Source organism: Pteropus vampyrus, unplaced genomic scaffold (assembly GCF_000151845.1).
Source record: "Pteropus vampyrus isolate Shadow unplaced genomic scaffold, Pvam_2.0 Scaffold69, whole genome shotgun sequence".
Classification (NCBI taxonomy): Eukaryota; Metazoa; Chordata; class Mammalia; order Chiroptera; family Pteropodidae; genus Pteropus; species Pteropus vampyrus.
The window spans coordinates 5,074,343-5,098,412 of NW_011888850.1; positions in this window are offsets into that span (position 1 = coordinate 5,074,343).

The window sequence follows — 24,070 nt, forward strand, 5'->3', positions numbered from 1 at the left end:
TGTCTTTTGTGCCAGGCTCTGTGCTTAGTACCTAGAGGTACAAAAGCGTATTTGAGGCATAATTTTTGCTATTTGAGAGATTCACATACTAGTAGTAAATGGATCACATTAAAAAAAAAAAAAAACCCACTGAACATTTCATTTTGCCAAGAAGTTTTGGAACTGTGGGTAGTCTGTGCCAAAACTGGGTAAGTGTTAATGTGTGTGATTTAATGTGATGAAACAGTTTCATAAGATGGATGGGAAACCAATCTCATTTTTAAATACTCATCTCATCTTTCTCCAGGACAGCGGTTATCAAACTTGACCGCACATTAGACTCTCTTGAAGAGCTTGTGAAAAGTGCTGATCTTCAGGGCTGACTCCTTGAGCAGTGATTCTAAGTGTTGTCCAGAGACAAACAGCATTAGTGTAACCTGGGAACTTGTTGTAAATGCAGATTCTCAGGCTCTACCCCAGACCTACTGAATCAGAGACTGGGTTTGGGGCTCAACGATTTATGTGTTAACAACCCCTTCTATGTGTCAGATGCATGTGAAATTTCAGAACCACTGGCCTAGAGATTCTGATTTAATTGGTCTGGAGTATGGCCTGAGTTTTGGTCATTTTTAAAGGGCTCTCTAGGTGATTCTAAGGTGTGGATAGATCTGGGAAGTGCTGCTGTTGGAGAAAAGTTGCTCACACTTCCCTTTTGATTTGGAATGTTCGGATGGACATGGCATCAGAGGACCAGCTGTTTCCGCTGTCCTTGGAGTGTGGTCAAAGTGTCAGGAAGGGATTTTCATACTTTTAAAGTACACTACAGGGAGAATCCATTCACTTTAGACTGGGGTGTGTAGGAGCAAAATGAGGAATCGACCAAAACCCACTGGGAAACAATCTCTAAACCGAAATAGACCACTGTGACTCAGACCACCTGGGGATGTTGGGAAATGCAGATCCTGACTCAGGGTGGTGCCTGAGAATCTGCATTTATTTCCAATAAATGCCCAGGTGGTGCTGGTGCTGCTGTCCTGGGGACTTTGAGTAGCAAGTTAGAAATGAAGCCTGAGGTGCAATCCCAGACCTATTGAAATCATATCTGCATTTTAGTAAGTTCCATATCGTCGAAGGGTATTCTGTACTTTAGAAAAAAAGAAAGCATATTAATCTCTGGAAGCAACAGCCTTGACATGAATTTGTATTGTGCTTTGGGTTTGTTTTGTATCTGCTGGAAGAGGAGGATGCATGAGGTGTAGTGATATGATTGGAGCCCTGGAGTTGCTGTCTCATGTGACATAGATAATTATTAGGGAATTCTACACATACCTATTCTGTAATGTATATGTATAACAAATCCTAACATTGAGCGTGGTACATATATACGATTATGTTTGTCAATTATTCCTCAATAAAGTTTTTTAAAAAAGCAATTTCTTTGAATTTGGTATTCTTAAAAAATTCACCCTGAGACAAATTTTCTTGGAGGTCTGCTAAATAGAAAAAGTGACTGCATGAAGTTAGATCTTTGATCTAACTTCTTCTGAAATTGCTTCAGAAAATAATAACGTGATAGGGTTGGAAATTTTTTTAAATTAAATTTATTGGGGGTAACATTGGTTAATGACATTATAAATTTCAAGAAAAAATTTTAAAATAGAAAAACTCAGAGAATATTTGAATAAATTAGAAAATTGAATTTTTTTATAATAAATGATATATTATTTCAGCTAAAAATGTGGCATATTATTTAAGCTGAAAATCATTTAAGCTAAGTGAAGGGTGAAATTTCAATATCTCTATACACCAAATAAAGCTTTGAAGCAGCAAATAAAAAAACTCTGCTTATTTGACATTGCATTAAGCATTTTATTAATAATTTGAGGGTTTTTGGGGATTGATTTTTAGCTTCTACTGAGAAGAAATAGTAATGTGAAATTATTTTGGAAATAAACATATCATATATGATTCTCTTTAGTAAATACCACAAGTTAAAAATCTTAGTCTGAGTGATTCATACATATTAAGGCTAAAATTTACAGTGAATTTAATGTGTTTTTGTTATGTTTACTTTACAAAAATCCAACTGTATAGCATAGGATTATCTAAACCATGAGATTTTTAATATAACCACTTCATAGAATTTAGAGCTGGAAGAGATCTTAGATGTTGAGTCCAATCCCCTCATTTTATAGATGAAGAGGCTGAGAGCCAGAACATTTCCGAGCCTCTTCCAAAATCCCAGAGAGCTGGAATTTGCGTGGTGTGGGCTGGGGCCAAGAGAGGCAGGAAGTGCCTTGAAAGTCCTGCTAAGGAGTTTGCTGGGCCCCTTGGACACGACCTGTCACCTCCCATGGAGAGCCAGCCCTGTCTCTAACACAGAAATGAGGCTCTGAGGCACCACCTTTAAAGACCAATGTGGAAAATCACATTAGGAGAACAGAAAACCACATCTGTTTGGCTTTGGACCCACAAGGATTACAGAAATCACCTCTTCTTTGCCCACCAATTACTGTGATTAAATTACTATAAAAATCAAACTTGAAAGAGAGTGCTGTTTCGCCGTTTCACAAGATGATGGCAGAATATAGAGCTGCTCCCCCGTCTTCCCTCACCATATTTTTAAAAATTCAGAGCAGAGAAGTAATTTGCTAGTCCTAATCTTAGAATTATTTGCAGCTTGTGTAATTCTAAATATTTGCATAGTATATGTTTAGTAAGCAGATCTAAAATGAACCTGATTTATTTGGGTAAGTGCTGTTGGACCTTGAAAATATAATGGTCGACTGGCCATGCCTAATTCATAGGCATAATTTTTGATGCCAGTTGAAAATTTAGGCCCTCGCTTACATGTTGGCACAGTTAGCTGAAACCCAATAGAAAAACAAAGTAACATATGATTATACTTTCATTTTACTACAAGAAAGAAGGATTCTTTAAAAATACTATAACAATAGCTCGAGAAACTAGTCTTTATCTAGTCGACGCTCAAGCGTTTTAATGTAGAGAGAGTGTTCTTTTTGGTTTCTTAACTTTGCTGTATGTAAAAATACACGAACACCTAATAAATGTATACGTGCCTTCTGATTAGGCTGTTTGACACAAATATTTGCATAGTTGTTGAAGATGAATAGGAATTGTATATTGTGTTAGAACTTCTATGAGTCAGTAAAAGAATAGGATTGATATAAATATCCAGTTTTGCCTTCCCGCGGCCAATTTTTCACTTTTTAAATCTTATGGAACAGATCCAAAACATATACATATACATACACATTTAACTTAATGCTATTGCAAATAAGAATTTGAGAGATGTGGACCTGATTAACGTTAACTGGATTTTATAATATTTTATGCACAAGTGTTCAAAAATAAAGTTTAAATAAATGCAAAGAAAAATATCCATTTAATTTACATTGGCAATAAAAGTGAAATAAAATAAATATAGTTTTAATATAAAAATCAGGCAATCTTGTTAATACAAGGCTAAATAGCTCAGAAGAACAGCTGCTTTTTTATGAGTCCAATACTGGCATTTGAAATGCCATAACACAGCTCAAATGTACAAATTAACAGTATTATTATAGTACATAATGATAACAAGAATAAACATAAGCTTCATCCTGTTTTCTTTACCCAAAAGTCTTATATTAAAGATGTGATTCTAGTGTCAACCTACATAAAGAGATAGACTGAGGTAAGCTCGAATTACCAGAAGTTGGATTTGTTCAGGAATAGTAGAGAAATTGCAATTTGAAATGCAAACTGTAGCAAGCTACAGGTGAGACCATTGAAGAGTTGGGGACAGCTGCATTTATGGGCAAGGTGTACAGAGTGGGGCATATGGAGAGGGGGCATCCAGCCAGATCCCATGCAGTAAGCTCATTGGCTTGAGCATAGGGAGAGATTCTTGGTGGATGTTCATTGGTCTGCAGATAAGTTTCTGTTTTCTGTAAGTCACACTTTTATGGGAAATTAGTTCCTCAGTTCTTTAGTTCTGTTCTTCTGGAGGGCACATGCGTGAGATTCTCCATTTCCTATCCTCTGGTTCCATTTTAGATAGAATCCTTTTATGCCATGCATCAGACTCTGTCCCAATTATAGATTTGTAGGACTGGAGGATTTGTGAAAATCCAGCTAATGACCAGCATGTGAAACACGCTCAATTTCACAAGTAAGCAAAGAAATTACCATTTATACAAGCTATTGTTTTCCTGCTCTTAAATTGTTCCTCTTCATAGCCTCCCCCAATAATTGGGGATTAGTAGATAAATTATAGTATACTTACTATAGGATACTATGTAGTTATTAAAACTCACATCGTGGAAGATTCATTTGAAGGAAAACATTTTTATGATATACAATTACATGGGAAAAAAACCAGGCTGTAAGATAGTAAATGCTGTATGACTCTGATTTTGCTAAAAACATGTTTATATTTGTAGAAATTAAAGGCTGGAAGCATATACACCAAAGGCTATATAGTGATTATCTCTAGGCAGTATATTAATATATGATTTTCTTCATTGCGATTTTTTCATATTTCCTAAATTTGCAACATGCTTGTCTAATTATTTAATTAGGAAAAAATACAGTTTTAAAAAAGTTTATCTTCCCCAGTGTCTTGTTCTAAGTTACAAAGCTATAAGTTGCCAATCTCATCCTAAAACATAACCTGGGAATATTTAGCATCTCTCCTTCAGTGAAGTTCAAGTCCACGTCTACGATTCACTTTCATAGTCTCTCTTGCTCTTCTTCATGTTAGAACACGATTCCGAATCTACCCCTTGGCTCCCTTATCTCTAATCCTTTTGGCTTACCTCTTCCAGCCTTTCGCTCTTTCCTTCTTCTCCGGGTCTCCACAAACAGCATCCTGGGAAAATCTGCTTCCTACTGAACAAGACGTGGGGGACAACCCTCTAGTTCTTCCAATATCTGTGCAGATCAGAGTAACGGGCTTCCCCGTGGGGATTTTCTCTGAAGCTCAATCTAGCGGCCCCAGTGGTTTTGACGAGTGTGTACTTAACCCAAAGCTCTCGTCTTCCCCTTGGGCTTTTCTGGTGTGATAAGACAGAGAGTGTAACCACAGGAAGAAACTTGCTGACACTTTGAGGCCTCCTGAGGTGACTTCATTGAACTGATGTTGACTCATTCATTCTTATCTCCCAGGAGCGATGCTTTCCCATGCTTTCCTGGCTTCCTCACAGCGATCAGTCTTTCATGGTGAATATCTCCTGTCTGCTTGACTTATTTTAAAACTTTATTTTTTAATTTTAATTGACTTTTTATTGTGATATTGTGATTTATAAGAAGAAATATATATTTGGTCTTCGTACCATTTCTAGCACAGAGCTGCTAAAATTCTTGGAATTTCCTAAGTGATGAGAGAGATAAAGGTGTCTTTTGTTATGTCAACAGAGGTGACTTTCGGAAAGTCCCAAAGTCACCTAAGAACAGATGCTGCCGACCAGGTGATTAGAGGGCTGGAATTTCCAATTCTACTCTCCAACCTCCAAAGAGGCCAGAGGGACTTGAGATTGAGTTCAGATGCCAACGGCCAATGATTTAATCAATACCTAAGTAATAAAGCCTCCATAAAAACCCAAATGCACAGGGTTTGGAGAGGTCCAGATTGGTGAACATGTGGAGATTTGGGGAGGGTGGAACACTCAAAGAGAGAGAGAGAGAGAGAGAGAGAGAGAGCGAGCGAGCGAGCATTGCAACTCCACATCCTTTACCCATACCTGTCCTGTGCATCTCTTCCATCTGGCTGTTCTTGAGTTACATCTGTTTATAATAAACTGATAATATAGTAAATAAACTGTTTCTTTGAGTTCTGTGAGATGCTCTAGCAAATTAATTGAACTCAAGGAGGGTGTTGTTGGAACCTCCAATCTGTAGCCAGTGGGTCAGAAGCACAGGTAACAACCTGGACTTGCAATTGGCATCTCAATGGGAAGGAGCAGTCTTGTAAGACTGAGCCCTTAACCTGAGGGGTCTGATGCCATCGCCAGATAGATAGTTCAGAATTAAGCTGAGCTGTAGGACACCTGGCTAGTGTCTGAGAAATGCTCGATGGTGTGGGAAAACCACTCCCCCACACATTGGAATTGGGTGCAGAACCATTATTCACTCATTTATTCGTTTACTATTGGTCGATCGATTGGTGAAGTAATACATTGCCTTGTCAACGAATTCAAATGATCCAGAAGTGTATAAAGTTTCCCCAGAGGTCACGACTAATGTTATGTGGGAATCCATCTACGTATTTGTCTACACTTCTAAAACATTGTGTGTGCGCATGTGCACCTGCACGTGTGTATAAGTGGACATAACATACGTAGTTTTTTCCCCCCAAAATTGGGTTCCCTTTTTTTTTGGGTTTCTTTTTTTTTGTTCTTTTTGTTGTTGTTGGTCTTTTGGTTTATTTGCCTTTTTTGTTTTTTCCACCAGCGCTGTAGCGACTGTCTCTGTGTGGAATCTTTGTGCCATCTATTTGAGAAAGCCAGACTCTTTCCTGGGCTCCCACTGCAGCCAGCCAAAGGGTCCCTAATTGTAACAGTTGCTATTTACATCAGAAGTTAGCAGAAACCCATGAACTGTCAAACTGAATACCAATTATAATAGTTATCTTTTACTGAGTGCTCTTTATGTGCCTACTGTATTACTCTTTTATATGTCCCCATTTTGCAGAGGAAGACACTGAGGTTTGGAAGAGATTTGGGCCGTCCCTTGATGAAAAAGAAAATCAGCGTCAGTATGTGTAGATATAATTTTATAGTCATAAAAAAGGAGTCATGAATACATACGAGATGTGGGAATGATGATTGAAATTGGCATCTAATAAATGGCGATATTTGGGCTTGTTTACTTTTGCAATACAAGTGTAGCTCCAGCAGCTTTTGCCTATTCGGAGAAGAGCCACCCTTGTACTTTTTCTTTAAACTTGGTTGTTTGCTATTAAACCTGAAGCAGTATTGCATGAGATGTTAACTACTTGCAGATAAAGAGATGAGTGTCAGATGCCCTTGCTCCTCCTCCAGGGCCCCTCAGCCACACCAGACGCGTCACATTTAGACATGATGTGACAGAGCTTCAGAATCTTTCTCAACCTGGCTTTTCAGGCGGCCACTGCAAATCAGACTTGGCTGAGAGCTGAAATCCATCATCTTAAGATTTATTAAATTCTTTCCACACATATTTGTTGAGCATTATGTGCCTGGCACTGTGTTGGGTCTCAAGGGTTTAGCTGTGAATGATACAAACTTGGCGCCTGATCTTGTGGAGCTGACTGAGCGAGGAGAAAGACAGCCGATGACTGAATATCTAATTCCCGATACACTGATTAGTATACAAAGAAAAGCAGGAACTCCAGAAGCATGTGATGGAGGCAGTTCACTTGGTCTTGGGCGAGGGGACTTTTTCTTAAGCTGAGCTCTGCACGACGAGTGGGAGTTGGCAGGTGGACTAGATGGGGCCCAAGTTTGGCTGCTGCTGGCACAGGGACCTGCTCTGCTCTGGCACTAAGGGCCATTCAAGGCACACAGAGAAACCTGGGGTGACTGGGTGGGAGACTGGGGATCCTGGAAGAGAGAGATAAGAGGTGAGTCTACGTAGAGACACATCCAGGGCAAATTGGCCAGGCCTTAGAAGCCTTGAAAGGAATTTGGCTCTCTTTCCTAAGAAAATGGGAAACCTTGGAAAGATTTTAATTAGCTGAGTTCAACAGACTTGCCTTTTTAAAATCATGGGACTGAAGTGTAAGACAGAGTCATTACATGGTTTAGTTCCTTCTCATTTTGAAGAAAAATTTCGATTAGAAATTCCCTGAGTGTCTGTTAGAGCGCAATGTAGGCTGCTCTCGTGCTTACAAATAATACTAGCGAGTGGCTCTGTAGCCCTTACACGGTGTCAGGCTTTACGGATGCTGTGTGTGTGCTTTATAGATATTGAACTCATTGAATTTAGGAATTATCTCATTTGACACAGATATTCCCTCTATCTCCATTTTATGGAGGAGGAGACTGAGGCGCAGAGAGTTGAAGTAACTTATCCAAGCTAGTTAGTCGGGGAGCTGGACTGCGACCCAGGCAGCCTGGCTGCAGTGATCATGCTCTAGTGATGATGGGCTTGGTCCCTCCTTTCCAAGAGCTTACGAAGCTGTCTGTTCCTTGCCAGGTCCCAGCAGAGCCTCCTCAGGTCCAGCCTCACCAGCTTCTGGGACAATTCTCTCCTGACCACGGTGGGAATCACATCAGGACCTGCATTTTCATCCAGGTACGAGACCTCTCATTAGTCTTCCGGTGCCTGTAGTTAGTTGAGACTTTTTCTGTTTCAGCGCTTGTGATGAGAAATTTTATGTGTTAACTTGAGTGGGCCACCAGATATTTGGCTGAACATTATTCTGGGTGTTTCTTTGAGGATGATTTAAGGTAAGATTAACCTTTAAATCAGTGGGCTTCGAGTAAAACAAATTGCCTTCCAAATTGTGTGGGTGGGCCTCATCTAATCAGTTGAAGACCTGACTAGAACAACAGCAACGATAGAACTCTGAGCAAGAGAGAATTCTACAGCAGACTGCCTTTGGACTCAAACTGGAATATAGCTCTCCTGGGTCTTCAGTCTGCTGCCACCTTGCAGATTTTGGACTTGCCAGGCTCCATAACTGCATGAGCCAATTCCTTATAATAACTCTCATTCTCTCTCTCTCTCTCTCTCTCTCTCTCCATACACATACACACATACATAGACAGACAGACAGACAGACAGACAGACAGACAGACAGACAGTCTATTGGTTCTGTTTCTCTGGAGAACACTGAATAACACACCCCTGAGTCCCCAGCATTTGGCTCAGAGTGTGTACTCAATAAATCTGAGCGGCATTAACAAGCCTGGTCACCTGCCCACGGAGACTTAGCCTCCGGCCCTCCTTTTATCACCCCACACATGCCCAGCTGGTTTGCCTGGCTTTCTGGCTTGTGCTCCTGATTCACGCCTACTTTCCTCTGCTAGGGTAGAGGCTTGTCCTTGACCTAGGCCTCTTGGCCGACAACCTGCTTAACCCTCACCATCTTCCCAGTTTGAGGGCCTGGTTGGTGTTGCCCTGCCGCCCAGTTACTGAGCTGTCTGATTTGATTTTGCTAATGCCAGGAGAACCCACCTACCGGCTTTTCCCCTGGAGGCTGGCTCTTCTTGGATCCCGATTCTCCCAGCTAGGAAAAGCTCAGGCTTCCTTCATAGCCATTGGAAATTACATTGGGATTTCAGCCCAAAGCTCTACCTCCCTCCCTTTCCATTTCCAGGGCCAGCCAGATCCCTGGTGATAGTTTCTGGCTCTACGTGGCCTCTTTGGTCCTGGCTCCCTCCTTTTGCCTTCTGGTTTCTTCCACTGTAGTCTTAGCATGCCTGACATGAGACCATCAAAGGGTAGGGCATACATGTGCCTAACTGTAAAGAAGAAAGACGATGAGAACTATTAACAGAGGCTCAGACCGAGGGCTGGGGGTATCTAGAGAAGAGGGAAGACTTCATGGAGGCAGCGGAATTACACTGGGCGTTGACACCAAGCCAGATTTAGCAGCAGGAGCTTGGCCCTGGAGGGTGTTCACAGATGCCATGCCATGCCCCGTGAGATCAAAAGCAGCAACGGGTGCAAAGAGACTGGACAAGGGGTGGAGGCTGGTCCTGGGGGCTGAGGAAAGAATGGAAGGGAACATGGTGGGGGTAAGGCTGGAGAGAGTGGGAGTCATTTAATGCAACATTTTTCTCAGAACAAGAAAGATGCTCCTTTGTCTCGTCCAGAATAACTTCTGCAAAATAATCAGAGTGAGGTACCTTGTTCGAGAGTTCATGACACCAGGATTAGAAAATCATGTTTTTATACTCTTCCGATGGCTGTTTGGTGTAGGAGCTCTGGCCTGACAGTCTGGAGAACCAGATTCTAGTCCTAGCTGAACAACTGAGAAGTTGGAAGATCACTAAGGTGGTCTCAGATCCCTTATCTGGGAAACGGAGATGGGTGGAGTGTTCCAGATAAGGTGTCTAACATTCTTTTCAGGTATGAAACTTTAAGAGTTTGAAATAATTTTTGCTCTCAGCAGTAATTACAAGAGCAAAGTGATAATATATATACAGTTGACTCTTGAACAACATGGAGGGTTAGGGTCGCCCAGGATACACAAATCCCTTATATAAAATGGCATAGAACAATGCTTATTGTCGCCCCTCTGCATCCACGAATTCTCAACCACGGATGGAAAATACTGTTTTCAATCCACGGTTGCATGAATCTACAGATACGAAACTTGAGGATACGAAGGACTGACTGTATATTTACTAAAAAAAATTCATGTGTAAGCGGACCCACGCAGTTCAAATCTGTGTCGTTCAAGGGTCAATCGCGCATGTATGTGTGTGCGTGTATGGGCGTATTCATATAAGGATTTTTTAATTATAAAATTTCAAACATACACAAAAGTATGCTTACCTAAATTATTAAGACCTTACCTCATTTGCTTCATATTTTTCTCCCCCACCTCCTCTTTTTTTGGTTCAATTATTTAAAAACACTAACATCATGTTTCACCTCTGCGTGTTTCAGTGTCCTAAAATATACGGTCATTAAAAATAAAAAGAACTGCAAGGTCATTACTGCATTTAACGACAAGGGCTTTGTATCATTTAATATTCAGACCATAGTAGAATTTTCCCAATTGCCTCAAAAATATCTTTATTGTTTTGTTTGAATCGGGATCCACAAGTGACATTAGGTTGTTATCTCTTTAATCTTTTTAGAAGAACAGGTATTTTACCGGCTTCGATGTGGCTCCTTTACAGTCTCAGACGTAGGTGCTATGATCAGCTGGACTTCAGGTGATTCTCCACGTTGATTATTTTATAATTTGGTTGTAATTTCAATGCGTTCCTGGGAGGAGACAAATCCTGCTTTTACCTAGTCCGCCATCTTCCCGGATCCCCGAAGAAGAGATATTTTAAATCCAGACAAAAAGTATTTTTGTGAGACCAGCGACGGTGGGCCTGGGCAGCGTTTAAGGACAGTGCAGACAGCATCGTGACCAGACACCCCTCGCTGTCTTTCCACCTAGGCTAGGCAGGTACTGTTTCTTCCTTTATGTTCCTTGTTCATGGACCCCTGAGCCCTGAGAACCTTTTTCAAAGAAATACGCAGAGTTTTAGCTGTGGCCGAATCATAAAACCGACAGGAATTGAGCGGTTCAAACGCTGCGCAGTGCTTTGACAACATGTCCCCATCGTCCCCTTGTCATTCTTTGGCGCTGTCTTCTTTTTAAATTAAAGTGTTTTTTGTTGTTGTTGTTTTTTTGTCTCATAGGCTGTACTTCCTATTCTACTCTAGCAAATTAGTGTAGCCACTGATGTGCTGGGCCTCTTCCTTTCCTTTTCCTCAGTTTCCCACCAATTTGGACTTAGTTCCATGTTCAGGCACGTTCTTTAAGGAACCAGGAAGTCAGGAGTCCTGGGAGCTGGTCTGGCTCTGCCAAAGTCTGGCCGGTGTGATCTTGGGCAAGTGACGTCACCACTCTGGGCTTCTGTTGCTTATAATTAAAGACCCCGACAAGAACAACCAGAGCACGGAGTAACTGACCAGAACCTTTCTCAAGTGGCAGGTACTGTCTCTGTCTCCTCATTTCTCCCCTTTCGGTGACAATTTCCCTGCTCATGGCGTCTCTTCCCCCACGCCCTTGGTACCTGTACTCTTGGCCGTTACCTCTGTCCTTTAACCTCCTTCAAAGTCAGTCCTCGCCGGACGGGCCCTGGGCTCTGTACCCCTTTGTTCCTCTGCCTCACGTAGAGACTCTCTTTCAAGTCGAAAAAGATCTAATTAGTGAATCTGACTCTAAGATGTAACTGGTTGTTACCAACTTAATGTGCTTGTCCTTTAGGGTCATTTTTGTTTTAGTGGATGGATGGAATTACTAAGCTAATTGATAGAAGAGTAGAGTTTTAGTTATCAGTGTCTAACTGGCTTATAAGGGCTTTCTGGTGCCCGCGTCTCACGACCCAAAGGCAGCCTCTTATTTTGCTCATGGAGGGTGGGCTTGAGGGCAGGCAATGGGAAACATCTCTCTGAGAGAATAAAATACTCACCACCCAAGAGAGGAGAGAGCTGCAAAGAAGGGTGGGCATGAGCTGGAGGGCTGCTGTGACCAGACCTCTGTAGCCAGAGGGCAGCACAGGAACCCAGAAAGTCTTGGACACGGGAAGGAGGAGAGAACAGGGTGGAGGAGAAATAACATGGCTGTTGAGACTTGGGTTTGAATCCCAGTTCAGGCATTTACCAGCTCTGTGAACTTGGACAAGTGACTCCATCACTTTAAGCCTCAGTTTTCACCTGTAACAGTGGGGATGGTAATAGAACCTATCCAATAAGATTATTGTGGAGATGAAATGAGATAACTAATGTGAAATTATCTGGTAAAGAGTAGGCTTGGGGTCCCGTCTCCAGAGATTCTGGGTAGCCAGGTATTGATAGTTTTTAAAGTTCCTCAGGAGACTTGAATGTCAGAGTTTATAATAGCTATGATAATATATTTTAGTTTCTTTACATAATTGGTAAATGTGAATGTTGGTAGGCTGTTGGTTCCTCATTTCCAAAAAGGAAAATAATGTAGGTCGAAGAACCTTATCAGTCTCATAAAATTACAGGGTTGAATGGCCATCCAGTGTAATCACTCATCTGTTGGTTGAATCATCTTTGCATTATTCTTGCCAAGCTGTAGTTGAGGTCAGCGTCTCCAACTTGAGCAGGCATCAGAATCATCTGGAGGGCCAGAGTTTCTGAATCTGCAGGTTTGGGCTGGGGCCTGAGAATTTTCATTTCTAACATGTCCCCAGGTGATGGTGCTGCTGCTGGTCTGGGGACCACACTTTGAAAGCCACTGATCTAGACTAATGCTTGAATGCTTCCAGAGACAGAAAACTTCTTACCTCATGAGCCCGTTCACCCATTTTCTGAAGCCTATAGCACTGACACACTTAATCTTCTGGAAAGTTCTGATATTAATCTGATATCTGTTTCCCTAACCCTTTTATCTACAGGCTCTTTATCTTTCCTCTTTGACAATAGACTTAAAAATTATTTTTCCCAGCCTTAACAAAAAGCGCTTTTGTTAACTTTGGTTTGTGATACACCATTCTAAGTATAAAAAACAACCTGACTGCATTGGTACTCTGGAAATATGGTAAAACCTTAAACCATTTTAAGGGATGGTGGGGGGAAATCTGGTCTTTTATTTCTGGGATAACAACTTCAGTTGAACAAAGGTATTCTGAGTGCCCAATGTGTTTGAGAAGTGGGAGGCACCTGAGTGAACAGCCACTTCAGGAATTCCTTCGGAAGCCCGTAAGAGCCACTCCCAGCTCAATGGATATGGATGGTTAGTGATGGAGACTCGCTGCTCCTCTGTGGTTCGACCACGGCTTCGTGGACTTATGACCATTCTCACAATGCAATGCATATTTTGGCACACATGCAACATGCTCAACAAATAAAAATTTAATAGACATATATCTGAAAGTTTCTAGCACTTCAGGGAGATTTTGAGATTTATTCTAGCATGCCATACAATGAGTTTTATTGGGAACTGCAAAAATGTATAATTTTAATAGGAATTGGTAAGCACAAAACCTTGACACCACTGAAAAAATATTGGCCATGCCAAAGCAACCCCCATAAAAGTTTGCAGAATGTTTCAGAAAAGAATTATTAGGGGCTGATTTTTTTTTAGTGGAGCTTCAGACAGAGGCTCATTTTTAAGGAAACATATCTATGTTTCTAAGCAAAGAACAAGTATTTGCTGTCTTTGAAGAGAGGCTATCCTGCTGATTTTTTGTAGGTACGTGAGGAAAGCTCATAGATATTGTTTTGTGCATATTTGGTGAAAAATGCTGATGAATAATTAGAGGTATAGCAGAGTGTCTTATTAAAAACATGTCTTATTAAGTCCAATATGTTGTAGAAAAATACTTTAAGATGAAATGACAGTGCCCTTTTGCATTCAGAGAATGGAAATTTAAGTATCAGCGAATTGGGTATTTTTCTCTTGGAGATGGTGCTGTCCCCATCAGCCATCTTCATCATTTGGCCCACGCTGAGTGGGCTGATTTCTTGCCTTTGATTGTACAGCGCGTCACTTAGCCCCTCTAGGTGTCTGGCTTTACAGCGCTGCTCCTTTGTGACCTTAACATCTCTGAGCTTCATTGGCACTGTCCATTGAAAAAAATGACAGAGTAATATCTGCCCTATACATTGCCTTGAGATATAATGTGACGCTGTATATGACACGCTCAACACTCTTAGCCTAGAGATCAACAGCTGCCGCTCTAACAGTTCCTACACTTTGGGGTAGGGGTCAGTGAACAGTGACATCCTGACCTCAAGGAAAAGAAAACCAGATGGTCACTTCCTGAAGGGGAAGATCGTCCAGATCTGCATTCCCCAACCCCTCGACCATCTCTTTACTGAGAGCCTATAGCGGTTCTTCCCAAGCTGTGTGTCTGGATCACCGGTGCCAATTAGATCTTAAGTGTACTGTGAAAAAAGGGCTCCATTGTTAATAAACTTGGCAAATGCCGCTGACAGGCACATCAGCATGTTAAGAGCTATGAAGAGCCCAGCAAAGAAACCTGTTCAACTCTGTCTAAGGAAGCTTACGCTAAGCTTATTCTAATGATGGGAATTTATTTTCATGACAAGACTTTTAAAACCCTGTGGGACACTGGTAGCTCTCAGGATACAGTTTGGGAGCTGCTGTTCAAAGCCCTTCAGATCAGTAGGACAGACTTTGTCCTTGGTGCTTGGCGTGGTCCCAGCCCACGGATGGTATGGAACATACCATTGACTGTAGGTCCGTGTCAATTTCCTGATGGTTCTTGCAAAAACAATGGATTCCTGGGGGCATAACCTGTTTGCATCATCACCAAAAACAGGGATACAGCACAAATCTGTCTCCCATAGAGCTCTGTTCCTACTATGCTCCAGGTTAACGAACTTCATTGAACAGAATTTGGACCTGCCAACATCTCGTTCTAAGCAATTTTTCTGGAGAAGTCATGGTGAGTGCTGTTTGCCCCAGCTGTCTGAAGCAGAGGTGGCTGCATGTTGTTCATGTTTCCCCTAGGTCAGAACTGAGTGATGGCCAGGTGCCAGAGAAGCCCGAGGAAGAAGGTGCTCCCAGCTTCTCTGCAGGCGGGAGACACTGAATAAAGGGTTCTGTTCTCCAGCAACAGGTTTCATCATTGCGAGGTTCACACGGGATGTGCTTTTATTTTGTTTTTCCTTGTAGCTTCAATCCTCTTTCCTCTCAGAAAGGAAGCTTTTGTGTTCGGCCTCATCTGAGGCTTCGGTAAGCTTCCTGCGTACAGCAGCAGCTCTCGGTTCGCCTTCGTGTGCTGACTTGCTGTGGCGGGGGGCAAATGTTCCCGGGCTTTGCACAGCGCCCAGCTACGCCTCTTCAAATGTGTTCCCTTCTGCGGGGAAATGAGCTGCTGCCAGAGATGGTCTCTGTGACATGGAGGACTGGCTAATTGGCCGGCTGCCCCGAATGATAATCTGGAAGCGATCAGTGGAGGAAAAAGATAACACAGCTGTGATTTTCAAGGAGACAGGTCTCGGTTTTTCTACCTGCCAACCACGTTTCCTCTGAGGAGTTTTTTCCGCAAGTTGCTATAAAAGAGACCTTTTAATCTTGTTTCAAAAGCCTGGAGACCCAAGTCTTTCCAGATCTTAGGAAGAAAGCAGGCCAGGAAAACGTGCGTTGCTGGGGAGCCTGGAGTTTATAAGGAAATGTAGCAGAGGGAGGGCAGGCAGGCGGGATGCCATTGCAATTCCATGTCTTAGCTTTGCATGTGCTTGAGAGGACTTGGTGCACTTGGCCTCCAAGCGCTTTCACCCACAAGTATGATATGGTTTAGGGGTGGGGGCGGAGGGTGTTTCAGAGGTTGACGAACATAAATCTGTCAGTGGATGATTTTCAGACATCTGCCTGGAGCAATTGCAGACAAACACAGGAGTTATTGGAGCCACGGATGTGCCTGACGATGCCTGGGAAAAAACAGAGCCAAAAAGGTCGCCCGGGAGACTGCTGGGCCAGGAAAAAGGCTGTGTCAGTAATACATAGTTTATCATTCAACTTTGGATCTAGAAGGAAAGAAAGAGAAAAATCAATCAGGATTGGGATCTTGGGAGTTAACTATTGTTGTCGTTGAGAGGCAATGCATGCCATGGAAACACATGGCCAGATCCTGGCGGTGTCTGCATACATCGGGCATCTAGTGTCACTCTCGCCACCATGCTGACTTTAGCTTAACGATAAGGCCTGGGAAGTCCCCAGGATGTGGTTTCAGAGATTTACTCAACTTGAGTATTTCATTTTTCTTCGTATTTAACTGGCAGAGTTACTTACTATTTTATAGCAGACATTTCTGTGCTTAGTACAGCATAGTTGATTCAACAGCTGTTACTGTGGTTACCCTTAGAAATACTTTTAAAATTGCTTATGATTCACAGTGTAGAACACATGTGGTAGAAGGAAGAGGGGTGCCTGGGCCCCCTCTAAGCCTCAGTATCCTAATCTTCAAAATGGGCATAATGACACTTGTCTTGCAAAGTGGTTGAAAGAGCTGGCCTCCAGGGGAGCCAACGATAAATATGACCGTACCTCTCATAAAATGCCAGCTTTTCATTCTGAAGATAAGGCATGATTTGAGAGGCTGGCATACTTACGGAATTGACACGCACGTAGGTATTTTGTAAAAACCAAAGCAAACCCCGCGTTTTATAAGATCCATTCCATCTCCTCCCTTGACGGTATTTATCTGATGATTCTTTGCTTTCTGCTGCCTGTGTCTCTGCTTCAGTCCCACGGTGCTAAATCTTACGTGACAAGGTTGAGAAATGCTGCGTACAGGGTTCAGATTACAATAGTATAATGTAGAGAAATCCCCACCAGCGTGAAGCCAGAGTGGGCACAGCAGTAACTAACTGCCTTTGAGTCAGAGATGATTCAAAGAGATAAAGTTCTAGCTATTGTTTCCCATGTGCCAAAGAGCAAACAGCTGGCTTCTCCCTGATTCCACCCGAGGCAACCCATAAACTTCAAATTTCAAAACCCAAAACTTCAAACTTCAAAACACACTGTGGGTGGGCAAGGGGAAGAGGCATCGTTCTAATATCTTTGACTTTCTGCATCTCTAAATTCTTGGAGCGGCAATAGCTAATGCTGTGCTATGTGCATTAGGAGGCAGAAGGACATAGGAGCTGAGAGCTACGGCTTTGTACTTATTCAGACAGACGTGGTTTGAGCCCAGCTACGTGACGTGGGACATGTTACTTTACTTTTCCGACTCCTAGTTTTCTTTTCCTGCTCCTTCACTGTCTTATTGCAAGGATTAAATTAGGTGGTGTACATAAAGGATTCTGCACAGTGCATTGCATAGCAAGTCTTCAAACACGTTTATTAATAATAAGGTACAGTGTGTTTTAGCTTATCATTCTGTATATGTCACATTAATCTCTTCAATTCAGTTTTAAGTACCACAAGGAAGACTGCATCTCATATTTCTTGAATCTCATGTAGGGTGACCGGAGCACTGGCTGAACACAGAGATGGTCGTTCAATATTTGAAACATTGGTTTCTAATGACAAGGAAAAGCCAACCATTATCAGAGGAAGACTGGACCCAGAATCTACTTAAGACTCTTTAACCATTTTTTAAAAGTTCAAGTACATTTTTGGAATTTCACAGTAATACCATAACAGCGGTATTTTCTAATAAATTCTTAATATTTCTAGCCAACCTTTTCTAGATAAATGAATTTATCTAGTTTTAAAACCTGCCAGACATTCCTGGTATTTATCCCTAGGATTTTTTTGAAGTTTGGAATGGTTCTCACATTCCAATCTACCACCGTCTCTTACTTTTTTGTAAGTTCTCTGATATTAAGCTCATTCCCTCAGTTCAGATCATTACAGTGGGGTGTTCAGTAAGATATGTGAATGATGTATTATTGATATAGCTAATCTGCAATGTGTTGGTTCTAGGATCCGGCGGCAATAATGATGTCTCAGTCAATAAGATGCAGATGTTCTAGAAATATCCATTCCAGGAAAAAACTGTGTTGCAAAAATGAACAGGTGCTAAGGTATGTGAAATTCTTTCCTAAGTTTCAAAATATGTTTACTGCTCACCTGGAGATGTTAGTGGGTTAAATTGAAAATATAGATATTATTTGTTTCAAAAATTGTACGATTAACAATACAAATATTTTCAACCTCATTGACTTCCTACAGGGCCTCACTTTTCTACCGTAATGCCTCATTCTCAGACTTACCCAAAAGAAAAGCTAGGTTGTTTGATTTGACTCAGGGGGCATGGTCAGGTTCGGGGGTACTGAGAGGCAGAGCCAGTCCCTGGTCCAGAGACTGTGCCAAAAATGTTCTGTGTTTAATTGCATGGAATTATATAAATACTAGACTCTTAGAAGAGGTGCATGATAACACCCTAAATCTAAGTGGCTGTATTGGAGATAAAGAAATTTTATGGTTCATGAAAATCTAATGGCTTAGGCTTTTGCAGATTGATAGCATGACACCTTGAAATAATTATGTAGGGAGGAAATAGGAAAAGTATCAGATAAGTTCTCCCGAACATCATCTACTCAACAGATTCCAATTCTGGGCTGATATTCTTTTCTGTGGCATTTCTATCAGTTGAACTAAAGGAAGACGTTTGTCCGTATGTAAAATGTGCTAATGCAGTTGGTTGACTGACTCATGAGTCACTCCTCCCCTCTCTTCTTGTTTATTTGAGGTCGGGGGCTTGAATGTACTTCAAGACCTAGGCCCTAGCTTTGAAAGGACAAGGAACCATAGGGTAAAACCTCAGGGGAGGAAAAAGGAAAAAAATGGCATCCCCTATTAGGTCTACTACATTTCTTGGTCCATACAGAAGGCCTGTGGGTCAAAGGGCAACTGAACACCCCACTGGTGAGGCCAAAAAGGGCTGTGTGTCTTATGGATGAATCCCTGATGTTTTATTTATTTTTCACTTGTGCCACTCATTTACATGGGGAGGGTATCTTTATCCATCACTTGTAGTATTTTTATCCCTCGATGTTGGCAAGTTGTAGGGCCGCCTTGAGTAAAGGAGCAAAGGATTGTTATTCAGCGATTCTCAAGATTCCCGGTGGAAGGTAGATAGCATTTTCTTTGCTACTCTCTGAAAAAAGGATAAAGAGGAGGCTGGGCCTACAGTGAGGAGAAAGGTGGAAAAGCATGTTGGCCTCGTAGGAGGCTCGCTCCATGGACTTCCTTGTCAGGCTTCCTTTCTCCGCTGAATTGTATCTGGGATCCTGCCGGAATTCTCATGGCTTGTTTTACATAAAGATTCTGTTTTAGTAAATACCTAGCTTGAGAATTTAGGAAATGCAGTGAAGGTTGTTTTTCACTAAGGTTTCAGGCCAAGTGTAGGCCTGGATTCTCAGCCAAGGTAATTATCGGTGAGTGAATAAATTATGCTTGCCTAAGCTCGTTGTCTATTTAGCAAAGATAACATTTTAAATATCAGAGCTCTCACTGCACACTACCGAGTCAAGATTATTCAACACTTCCATTAGTTGTGGGTAAATAAACCAGTTTTGTGAGTGGCAGGGCAAACATGAGTACGGTTGTCCTCTTTTAACTGTGGTTTGCTTTCTGAGGTTACAGTTACCCACAGTCGACCGTGGTCTGAAAATATTAAATGGAAAATTCCAGAAAGAAACAATTCTTAAGTTTTAAGTTTCATGCAGTTCTGAGTAGCGTGATGAAATCTCGTGCTATCCTGTACCATTCCACCTGGGACAAGCGTGAATTATCCCTTTGTTCAGTGTCTTCATACTGTAGACGCTCCCCGCTGTCAGTCACTTAGTGGCCACCTCAGTTATCAGATCAAGTGTCGTGGTATCGCAGTGCTTGTCTTCAAGTTGCCCTAATTTTACTTGATAATTGCCCCAAAGCGCAAGAGTAGTGATGCTGGTGATTTGGACATGCCAAAGAGTAGCTGGAAAGTATTTCCTTTAAGTGAAAAGGTGAATGTTTTCAGCTTAATTAGAAAAAAATAATCATGTGCTGAGGACGCTAAGATCTGTGGTAAGAACATATCTCCTACCTGTGAAATTGTGAAGAAGGAAAAAGAAATCTGTGGTCGTTTTGCTGTCACACCTCAAACTGCAGAACTTATGGCCACAGTGCGTGACAAGAGCTTAGTTAAGATGGAAAAGGCATTAAAACTGTGGCTAGAAGACATGAACAGAAAACGTGTTCTGACTGATGGTAACATGTTGCCCATTAAGCCTATACGAAGACTTCAGCAAGGGATCCCCCGAAACAAGTGACACCAAGCCATTTAATGCAACCAAGGGATGGTCACACAGATTCAGGAACAGATTCGACATTTTAACATGTCACAACATCACACTAAGAAGAAAGGTGAGTACAGTACAACATGATATTTTGTGAGTGAGGGAGAAGCTACATTCACATAACTTGTTAGAGCATATTATTATAATTGTTCTATTTTATTATTAGTTATTATTATTAATCTCTCACATGCCTAATTTGTAAATGAAACTTTATTATGGGTATGTATATAAGGAAAAAAATGTAGCATATATTGGATCGGTACTATCCGCGGTTTCGGGCATCCGCTGGCAGGTCTGGGAACATATCCTCTGTGGAGAAGGGGGTCTACTGTAAAGTGAATTCATATTCTGAAAGTTCTGTGTAAAAATAGCATCTTCCAAGATTAATAAAGATATAGATACAAGTATATATAGTTGGTAGGTAATACAGAGGGGTAGAATGAGGAAGTCGTAGAGAATTATAGACTCTGGAGTGAGACCACCTGGGTATGAATCCCAGCACTGCCACTTATCCCCTGGGAGACCCCGGGCAAGTCACTTAACCTCTCTGGGTCTTGCTCTCTCCTCATCTGTAAAATGGAGCAATAATAGTACTTATCTCAAAGGATCGTTGAGAGGATTAAATTAGTTAAGATATATAAAGCAGTTGGAACACTGCCTGACAGTAAGTACAGTAGAAATGTTAACTTTTTAATAAAAACACTCTTTCTGTCTTCCTCTTCTTTCTCCTTATTTCCACCCCCACACCCCATTTTCATTATCATCATCATCATTATTATACATAGGAAATGGCCAGGGCTGGCTACATAATTTGCAAACACAGTATAAAAGGATATTGCAGGACCTCTTGTCCTAAAATCAGGAACAAGGCTTTCCCTTTTTTTTGTGATGTCTCTCTCTCTCAACCTAACGTGGTTATTTTTTATTTTCAAACACAAGAATATTCCCACAGCAAATGCAGATCCTCACAAATGCCTGGGGACGCTTTCTATCATTTGGCGCACTCTAGCAAAATTCACAGATTTTAAAAATTCTGGACTACTTACTTAGTAGGACTAAATTTTTTTCTGAGTCTTCACCTTATGTCTTACTCTTTTCTAGTCATTCATCTTAGGCTTTGAAAGGAGTGAGGGAACATGGAAAAAGAGAGTCCATTTAGCAAACTGAGATATTATCAAATTTTAAAATGAGTGGATCTTGTAATTGAAGTTGGCCTCCTAATTCTCCAACCATCTCACCTCCAGTGATCTGTTCTTTCGCCTTCTATGGTTATCCACGTCCAAGACCACGTCTTGAGCCCTTCCTTCTGTCTTTTACGTACTAGCCGTTTATTGACTTCATTGAGTTCTCCAAATCATTGACCCATCACTTACGATCACGTCCCTTAGTGCTCTCATCATTGACCCATCACTTACGATCACGTCCCTTAGTGCTCTTACTTCCCTCCATATCTAGCTTAAATACTGTGTTTCATCACTGTGGACATCATTCACACCCTTGATTCTCTCATACTCAGCCCTACTGAACTCCGCTGGCAGAGACTTAATCCTGTTTAAAAGCATAACTGCCTATTCAGTGCTGGCATTTGGATGGAGAAAAACTCACAACTATGTTGACCGTTCCTACTTTAAATTCTTGATCTCAAATCTCAAATGGATATTCCGCGTAGCAGCAATCATATTTACTTTCACACTTTTCAAAATATTTTACACCTTCTCCTCTTCATCCCCTCCCTAGTCTTATCTTATGACCCCGTCTCATTCTTCATTGGGAAAATAGAAGCTGCCAGATAGTAATTCTTTTATTTTTTTTTTCACTAGTTAATCTACCCATACTCTTTGCCTTCCCTGCTTATATCATAATAAAATATTCTTGCTCCATCCTATCAAAAACTTATTTGTACTCTTTATCTGCCCCTTACTTTTCAGTTCATTGACTTATGAATATTTCCTCTCCTGCTTCACAAATGCCCTTACTCTGTCTAGGGCATACACGAATAGAGCCAAAACTGTGCTCTAATATCTCCTGTCTAAAAAACAAAAACAAATAAAAAAACCCAAACCTTTCTTGACTCCATTTACTCTTCTAGCTTCTGTTCCATTTCTCTGCTCTTCATTTATAGCAAATCTTTTTAAGAGCTGCCTGTAACAACTGTCTCCACTTCTTTGTCTCACATTCTCTGCTTAACTCATTCCAGTTGGGTTTCTGTCCCCACTACTCCTACTGAGACTGGTCAAGGGCACCATTACCTGCACATTACTAATCTCAGTGGTCTTACATTGTACGCTACTTCCTTGTTTTTGAAAACTTTTAGAAAAATAAATCTCGACTTCTGTGATGCACACACTCCTGGTCTTCCCCCTACCTCACTTGTCATTCCTTCCTTGTCTTCTTTGCTGGCTCCTCTTCCCTACTAAGTCTCTAAATGCTGGAGGTTTCTGGAACACATTGCTGAAGACTCTTCTAATCCCAAGCAATAGATTTTCCTATGGGTGATCTCATCTAACTTTAAGGTCTAGTGAAGGTCTGATTTACAGACCAATGACTCCCAAACCGTGTCTCTAGCTCTGACCTTTATTTTCTATAGCCAACTGTCTATCTGACTTCATCACCGGGATGTTTGATAGGGAGCTCAAACTTATCATGGAAATTGGAAGAGCACTACTGATATTTTCCTTACTCTCCAAATCTGCTTTTCTCCCTATCATCCCATCTCAGTAAGCAGTCCCGTCATCCACTTAGCTGCTGAAACCAGAAATCTAGGCATTGTTTTGATTTTGTTCTTTTCTTTATGACTCCATGGCGAATCTATTGGCAAGACTTGTCAACACTTCCTTCAGAATACATCCTTAAGCTGCCTGCTTTTCCCACATGCCATCTCCCTCTCTATCCCGAACAACTGCAATAACTTCCCAATTAATTCCTTTGCTTCCACTCTTGCACTGTTATAATTCTTTCTCTACGCAATAGCCAGAGATGTTTTAAAACATGTAAATCAGAGCTTGCTTAAAACATTCCAAAGACTTCTTATGACACTGGGAGTAAAATCTAACCTTCTTGTGCTGGTTATAAACTCCACCTAGTCTAGACCCTGTCAACTTCTCCATTTATGTCACATGACTCTTCCTGTGCCCACTATGCATACTTTGGCCACAAACACATCTGTTCCTCAAACACATCAAGATCATTTTAACCAAGGGGACCTGGCACTCATTGTTCCCACCGCCTAGAATTCTCATGACTCTTCTTCTCCTTCACATTTTTACTTAAATGTCACCCTAGTTTTTTTTATACCACTATGGGATTATGGATTCCTATTTAATCAATGTGTTATAATCAATTACTAGAATTAATCATTTTACTACTCAAATCGTTTCAGACTTGGTCATTAGAAGTCCCTTCAGGCTGGCTTCTGTGTCCTTTTGCAATGTGTCTGTCATTCTTTGAGCACTTTATTATGTTCTGGCACAGAAAGATATTTTAGGCTTATTTTATGCTTTCTCAGTAATTGGCTAGTGTGAGGAAGAATTATACTCAGGCCATTTCTTCCAGAAGCTCGAATGCTTTTAGTGAAGAATAATATCATATTTAGTAGTCGAGATATGGGCTCTAGATGTGTTCATTGTTTCTGGAATGTGTCACTGCTTTC